Source organism: Callionymus lyra, chromosome 9 (assembly GCF_982586985.1).
Source record: "Callionymus lyra chromosome 9, fCalLyr1.hap1.1, whole genome shotgun sequence".
Classification (NCBI taxonomy): Eukaryota; Metazoa; Chordata; class Actinopteri; order Syngnathiformes; family Callionymidae; genus Callionymus; species Callionymus lyra.
In genome coordinates, this window is record NC_141826.1 from 8,186,501 (window position 1) to 8,194,629 (window position 8,129).

At 37.6% G+C, this 8,129-nt stretch overlaps 1 protein-coding gene across 1 annotated transcript in view; it reads right to left on the reverse strand.

Moving 5' to 3' along the window:
- tenm1 (teneurin transmembrane protein 1) overlaps positions 1 to 2,415 on the reverse strand; it is a 277,797-nt gene extending 275,382 nt beyond the window's left edge. Inside the window, exon 1 of the mRNA XM_087799099.1 lies at positions 2,049 to 2,415. The gene's annotated coding sequence lies outside the window, so the exon portion shown is untranslated. The remainder of the gene's footprint in view (positions 1 to 2,048) is intronic.
- Positions 2,416 to 8,129: the final 5,714 nt, after the last annotated feature.

Here is an 8,129-nt window from a genome sequence, read left to right on the forward strand (position 1 = left end):
AAAAAACATCCGAGCGGTCCTCACTCCGGGCGCAGAAGTCGCAGGAAGTCTCCTTGAATTAATGATGGGACAGCTGAAAGAGCAAAGCCTCTGCCTGAGATTTACAAAATGTCAAATGGACTATCCACTTAATAACAAGTTTAAATATTAAAAAGTGCCATAAAGAGATAATAGGAGCACTGCTGACCACTAAGTGCTGCAGACTGAACTCCGAAAACCCACGTATTTGACTGATTGATCGCTCAGGTAGTCGGGGAAGCTTGACTGACAGAAATGCCAATGTCTTATCAGTGGTATGTGAGCCGCATATAATTGGCGCGGTGACATTTTAATTCAAAGACATGCCCTCTAATTGTGAGGGCGTTGTCAAAATGGGTGCGCCGTTTAAAATATCACTTACTCATCCAGGCCTGATCTCCATGGCAACCACCTATAGTCGACAGGTTAAACACACACACTTAACTCTGTACATGATCATGAAAGTCACCCTTCCGCGTTAAATATCTTTATATGTATATATGCAAAAAAAATGAATCCTAATTGGTTACTCAGGTCTAATAACCCCCCCCTTGAAAAATAGCAATTCATTAATCAATTCATGATTGAAAATGTTTCATTCATACCCTATAATTATATTTTAAAAAATTCAGGAAATATTTTAAAATCATTAAGAATATAATTGGTTCATTTTTCAGCATTTGTCCAAAATATTTTTTTCTGCTTATTTATACATCAATTATCAAACTGCTAAACTGATTAAATAAAAATGAAAAAGGAAAAAAGTTGCTTTCAACTGATCAACATCTGCACACACAAACAGAGCAGCCTACAGGGATAATATTTTAAAATAATAATACTGTGCATTGATACACTGTGCAAGTGTGAAATTAGTATTTTAATGTAACACAAAATAGTGTCTTCACTGACTTATTACTAACACTAAACATTCAAAATGCAATTAAATATTAACAAACTTGCAACAAAAGAATGTAGAATGAAATAATGATTATTTTATTTTCATGTGTCCACATTAATCGTGAGTTATTACTACTACTTTATTACCTAATAAATCTAGTTTAATAAATAATATAGTAACAAACACAAATGCAGTAGAAAACAAAATAATGAAATGTTATTATTGTAACATTAAGTAAACGAAGGCGCTGTTGTTGACGTCCCGTCACATAAACCAAAAAATAAACCAACATTCAACAAGTACGTGGACGTCCTGTTTGAAGCTAGTTTTGTCGACGCATTTCCTGTTTCTCATCCTTGTGTAGATTTATTCTGCCATTTAAAAAAAACAACTGGCTTTTCTTTTTTTTTCCAAGGTGCTCTTTTCATCTCCTCAAGGTTTTTTGCTAGCTGTGTGTGTGTTCAACATGCTACAACCCGGGCGACGAGTTACATGTTTTGACATCTGAATATAAAAGTCCAGCTTGAGTCACTCGCCGAGAGACATGAGACAAAACTGCAAGCTTCTGGTGGCAACATTTGAGAAGGAACTCCAGCCTCCATGCCTGGAGTCTCCTGTCATGCTGAGGTACATGTTTAGCTCATTAATCTTTTCTTTTTTTAATTCTTTATTTATAGGGAGCTGCTTCAGTGGTATGCTCCTGGAAAAATAATTGGCGAGAAGATGTAGGAGGACGTTTCAATTCCATGAGATCCACGAAGAAGAGGATCTACCTGTGTGTTGGAGGTAATTACAGATATATAGTTAAGGGGTCACAAGTTGGGGGGTGGGGGGCTAGTTTTGGGAGGCAGAAGGTGCATGTCAGGGAGATATATACTGCCTGGATCTTCCGCTGGCCCATCATTAGGCTACCTTACAGTGCTGATGGAGATGGAGTGGACGAGCCAGAACTGAAGCAAAACAACTCAAAAGGCTGTGAATGGAACAGCTCCCTCTGCACACATGAAGCTGGACCATCACCAGAAGTCTGCGCCGTTATCCCTTCCAAAAATATATATATATATATATATGCCACACATGTGCGCACACATTGGTTACAAAAAAAAAATGTCACAAGGCCAGCATCGCTTACCTTCCCGACGTGTATCCATCCTTTAGTCCATGCTGCTGCTGCGGCGCTGAAGAACAGCAAATCCCCCCTGAAAATGTGCGCTGCCGAAAGGAAGGATGAGACACCTCTTTTTTTTTTTCTCCCGCAGTTCCAGGCGGGGATGGATGCCTTAAATGCCGATAGATGACGACGACGCGACCCCCAAGGTGGGGATCCCCCTTTGGCGGGTGGATGTGGGGGGAGTGGGGGGGTTGACAGCGAGACCCCGGCGCAGTTTAGCCGCAGTTGAACCGGGAGGAGGATACTGCTGCCGCTGCTGCCGCTGCTGCTGCTCGAGAGGCTCGATGCCGCTATAACAGCCGTCCGTGGAGCGTACCACCGCACCGTGGAGGAGGGGGTGTGGCACAGACCGCCGGCCTCAAGGCACGCAAACAAGCCTCTCCTTCATCGGGAGGTCGTCTGTGTGTTTGGCGGGTTTACTCCGGCGACTCAGGTGGATTGGGCGAGGGTCGGATGCTGACTCATGACGAGTGGTCGGATGTGGTGGAATACATGTGTAATACATGTGTAATACATGTGTAATAACTTCGTTTGACACCATCAGTCACCAACTGGGGAAATAAACCACCATGAACAGAAATAGTTTTTTTTTTAGTCCAGGTGATGAAAACGGAGAAAAAAAAAAACGGACCATCTTTGTGTTCAGTCCATTAAAAGCATTTCAAATGAATAAAACCCTTCCAGGAGCCAAGGTCTTGAGTAGTAACTGTTTACAAATTATGATTTATTTATTATTAACGTTTAGATGAGTTTAAGCTATGTTTCGCCTTATGAGGAACAATTGAAAAGAATAAAACTAAAATACATTATTTTTTTCTCAATTTTGATGTAAAGTGAAATAAACTTCAACATGAATGGAGATAGAAACTATATTCCCTAAATATCCTGTTAAATAAACAACCAATACTTGTTATGATCAAATGAGTGACCTTGTCTGGCAAGAAAATATGGAATAGTATTAATTAAGCATCATGTATGTTAAGGAGTAATTATCTTATTTTATCATAATATTGTTGTTATTATTAAATATGTTTGCTCTCTGTGACTGTACACTTTTTTCTTTTTTCTTTTTGTATGCAACGTAATTAGACCTAAGAACTTGAAGTTAAATTAGTTGAGCTAATTTCACTCATATTACAAACTTAAAAGCAACATTCAAAGAGACAAATTACACATTTTGACCGAATAAGACTCAGGCAGAAGCAGAGATTATCGAACGACGCTATAGATGAAATAAATACATACAAATACACATATTCATCCTTACCCTTCATTTTATTCAGCTATAACTCCCAAATATAAATGCACAAAATAATTTGAACATAAATGAAGTGTTGTTTAAGTTCGAGATTCCACATCTCGGCCTCTTCAAATGAAATGCATCTTCTAAACTTTATTCTTAGCATTTTGTATTTATCTCCAAACTCACTTCTCTACAACTGCATGAAAAACAAACGCACACAGTTTAGTAGTGCTTTATTGTTTTGCTTTTATATGCTTTTGCGGATAATCCGAGATAATGAAGTTCAACAAAAAGGAATATTTAGCCAGGGAAGACTATTGTGCCTCTGTGAACTTAAAAATAACAAATGCTATTAAAATAATAATAACATTGACATCAATATTAATAACATTACTTATGTTATGATAACATATCCAAAAAAATATATAGTTAATAACAACAAAATTATTAAAACATGTATATGTGGCTGAAATATTAATAATCATCAGTAACTGAAATGAACAACAGATTTCAATGTAAGATTCAAGTCCATCATTTTTAAGATCTTGCAGAAAAAAACGGTTCTCATATCTGGTGAGTTTTGTGATCACAGTCTCTCTTGAGTGCTTTTCTATGCATAAACTGCGTGTATTTTTACTCGTAATTATATAATTTCTTCTAGTATTTCAGTTATAAATATTACTCTGACGTTATTGAATTGTAAACCTTTATTTCCCACTATGTTTATTTATTCATGTTTTTAAATAAACAATAATAGCCACATATCAGCACATCGTGTTTGTCCAATATCATGTTGAATTTGATGAAATCGATATTAAAATAAAACTCTACCTGGTGTTACTACAAAAGGAAACAATCAATTAGACCCTGAAACTACAAGTTATTTCATGATCTTTTGTGCTGAATCATCATGGCTGCTGGTAATTTTCCCTTCAGCTTGGAAAGCTTTGTCTTAAAAAAAAAAGGCTCTGCACACAAAATTCTCAAAATGGAACCATGACATTCAGGGTTGAGTTGGTCTAATAACTGATTCACCAGAACATTACAAGTGCACTTCAGTCACAAGAGATGAGAGATGACACCGACTCAAGTGGATCACTCTAAGATGTTTATTTTGTAGCGAAACCTGCCTAAAACATCCTTTTGTGTACTCATAGAGATGCTGTTCATCCAGTTTTAAGACCATATATCTTCATATTGTTTGTTTGATGAGACGAACCAGGGTCAATTTTGTCATTTGAAAAACTCAACCTTGATCGAGCAGCTTTAACTTCAACTGGAAAATGACTCATTAAAATAGTCAAAATGTCATGATAGTGTTGTTTTGTTATCGGAACCATTAGCTTATTAATAAACATTTCTAAACATATAGCAGTTTAATGAGTATTTTAAGTCCTAGTACTTCTATTTGATGTTGCAGCTCTACTGTATATTGTCAGATATTGTAGTATGCTTGCACTGATACGTTTTTTTTTATTTTAATCTAATTTTATAATCTACTTTTATTATATTGATATATTTTCAACATGTGCAGTGTAATCTTTTCATAGTGTTACTTTGCTGACTCAAATGTTTCTATTGCGGAACTAGTAAAAAACATCTCATTTTATTTAATCAAAAATGTATGTCCACACTGCTTTTGAATTAGTTTATGGTTTAAGTGTTTGTTTGTTTTGTTTGTTGAGGATGAGGTAGTGTATTTGTCATGTTGTATTATTTTTATTTCTATAAATACTTGCTCAGTTTCATATTACTGTATTACAGGAACATGTATTAAATTATTACCATGGCGACCACAAACAAAATATATTTAACAAATGTTCTGTTCACAACAAAATGGTTCCATGAGTTAGTTGTATCACTGAGAGCTCCAAGTTTTGATGTTTATTAAAGGGATCTGGACTGTTTGAAAATCTTATAAGGGAATAATCAAGGGTTGCTCATTGTCTCGGTTCATACAAGATTTAATTCAAGATTATCGCAACAAAATAAAATACATTATTCTTTACAATTTTGTCCTATATACAGTATATATTGATTCTCCTTGAGACGGTGTTTCTCCTCGAGAACGATTAAAAACGTTTTTTTTATTCGAAGATAAAGTTGAGCTGAAAGATGTTATGTGATTTAAATTGTGTGGGAGAGAATGATTTAATCTTTTATTCTTCAGAAATTCAGAAAGATGCTGATTTTTCCAGCTTTAATGAGGTTTTGAGTTGTTTCCTGTGAAGCCACCATTAAGCACCTTTGTGTTTATTGTTATTAATTACCTAATTTCCTTGGCAGAATGAATGCATCACCTTCAAGATGTGGAATTTAAACAATACAGAAGTCACAAGGACTCAGTTAAATGTCGAAAATTGTCCTTTAATTGAATCTTAATCCATCCAGTGGGACTCCAGACTCTCGCCCACTTTTTAAATCAATCTTTGCGGACACTTAAACATGTATATCCTGTCTCATTTGGCTTGTATATATCCACATTTATTGGAATTAAACAAGATTCATCTTATCTTATGTGAGTAATAGTGGAATAAAATCATCCATCTTTTCATCCCTATCGACTGATGTCTTAATTTTCATATGTATCAACTCTGCTTTCCTTTCAACCTGGGATTGTACATCGAATCGTGCAATGACATATCGTACATTCTCAACCCTTTGTGAAATTTCTTAATTGTGTTTGTGAGCTCCCCAGCACTCATCTTAACTCTAAATCGTATTAAAACGCAAGGAATTTCCCAGGAAACCTGACATGTCATCTCACGCGTTAAAGCTAATAGATGATGAATAAGCATGTGCAGAAAATTGAATATGACACTAATTTATTGCAGCGCGGGGCCATGAATTGTAGGAACACCTGCAGATCGGCGCGCAAGGTGTGTTTTTCTTTGCCAAATTAGTTGCTTAATGATTCTAACCTGCGTCCGATTGTGATGTATTGTGCTGGGTATTTACAGGCAAGTCGGTAGCTGCTACTACTTGTGAATGACAGGGGTCCTAATGACGCACTTTATTATTTCCCAAACGGGCCCACCGCGTGGGGCTACAAACAACCATTTTGACAGCTGCTTCAGAGCGTCTGCCTTTCAGCCTGTCTCGCTATATCCCCAGCACAACACAGCGGTATGCATCTTTTATCAAAAAATAGATTTTGGCACTTTCCATCAGTTTCATCACTTAGGCTTTCTAAACGTCGGCCGCAGTCCAGCAGTTCCACACAGAGAGCAAAATTATCCAAGGGAGCAAAATGAAGGAAGAAGGTCTCTCGGTTCATATCTGCGTGATGAAAGTCCTCTCCTCTGACGCGGAGATAACCAGAATATTTGTCATCCGGCTGTGAGTTGTCAATACGAGGCTTCTGAAGAGTTTCTCAGGATAATGACTGCATATGATGATAATGGATTTTGATCAGGTGTCCAAAGATCTCTCTGTTGTGGGAACAGTGTGTTGCTTTGAGTCTGTGTTGCCTGTAGAGCTCCAATAAAAGGAATATTACACCCCCAGCAGATGGGCAAATGCTCTTATAAAAGAGCAGTTCCTCTTCTGCCTGACACATCTCCCCGAGATATCTCCTTGACAACCAACTCCATGTAGAGGTTGGAAATGTCATTCCTATTTTTTTTTTTCTAAAGACATTTTTTTATGATTATGTTCTATAGAACACATATATAAATGTGGGCATGGGAGGTGTAACGAAGCATCACATTTATTTTCCCGGCGAACCGGCAGACAGGAATGTACGTGACATTATGTATCTCACAATGGACTTTGTCCACATAAGAAAAGGCCTTGGAGAGGATTGTTAATGGGTGTAAAGGAAGAGTGTACACTAGGAAAAAACTATCAATATATAAACAGAAAATTGGAATTAGTGACAATTACAGTGCCTTGCGGAAGTATTCGGCCCCCTTGAACCTTTCAACATTTCGCCACATTTCAGGCTTCAAACATAAAGATATAAAATTTTAATTTTTTGTCATGAATCAACAACAAGTGGGACACAATCGTGAAGTGGAACGAAATTTATTGGACAATTTAAACTTTTACAATATTATATCTGCAATATTATTCGGCCCCATTGCGCTAATACTTTGTAGCGCCACCTTTTGCTGCAATTACAGCTGCAAGTCGCTTGGGGTATGTCTCTATCAGTTTTGCACATCGAGAGACTGGAATTCTTGCCCATTCTTCCTTACAAAACAGCTCGAGCTCAGTGAGGTTGGATGGAGAGCGTTTGTGAACAGCAGTCTTCAGCTCTTTCCACAGATTCTCGATTGGATTCAGGTCTGGACTTTGACTTGGCCATTCTAACACATGGATACGTCTATTTGTGAACCATTCCATTGTAGATTTGGCTTTATGTTTTGGATCATTGTCCTGTTGGAAGATAAATCTCCGTCCCAGTCTCAGGTCTTTTGCAGACTCCAACAGGTTTTCTTCCAGAATGGTCCTGTATTTGGCTCCAGCCATCTTCCCTGTCCCTGCTGAAGAAAAGCAGGCCCAAACCATGATGCTGCCACCACCATGTTTGACAGTGGGGATGGTGTGTTCAGGGTGATGAGCTGTGTTGCTTTTACGCCAAACATATCGTTTTGCATTGTGGCCAAAAAGTTCGATTTTGGTTTCATCTGACCAGAGCACCTTCTTCCACATGTTTGGTGTGTCTCCCAGGTGGCTTGTGGCAAACTTTAAACGAGACTTTTTATGGATATCTTTGAGAAATGGCTTTCTTCTTGCCACTCTTCCATAAAGGCCAGATTTATGCAGTGCACGACTGATTGTTGTCCTATGGACAG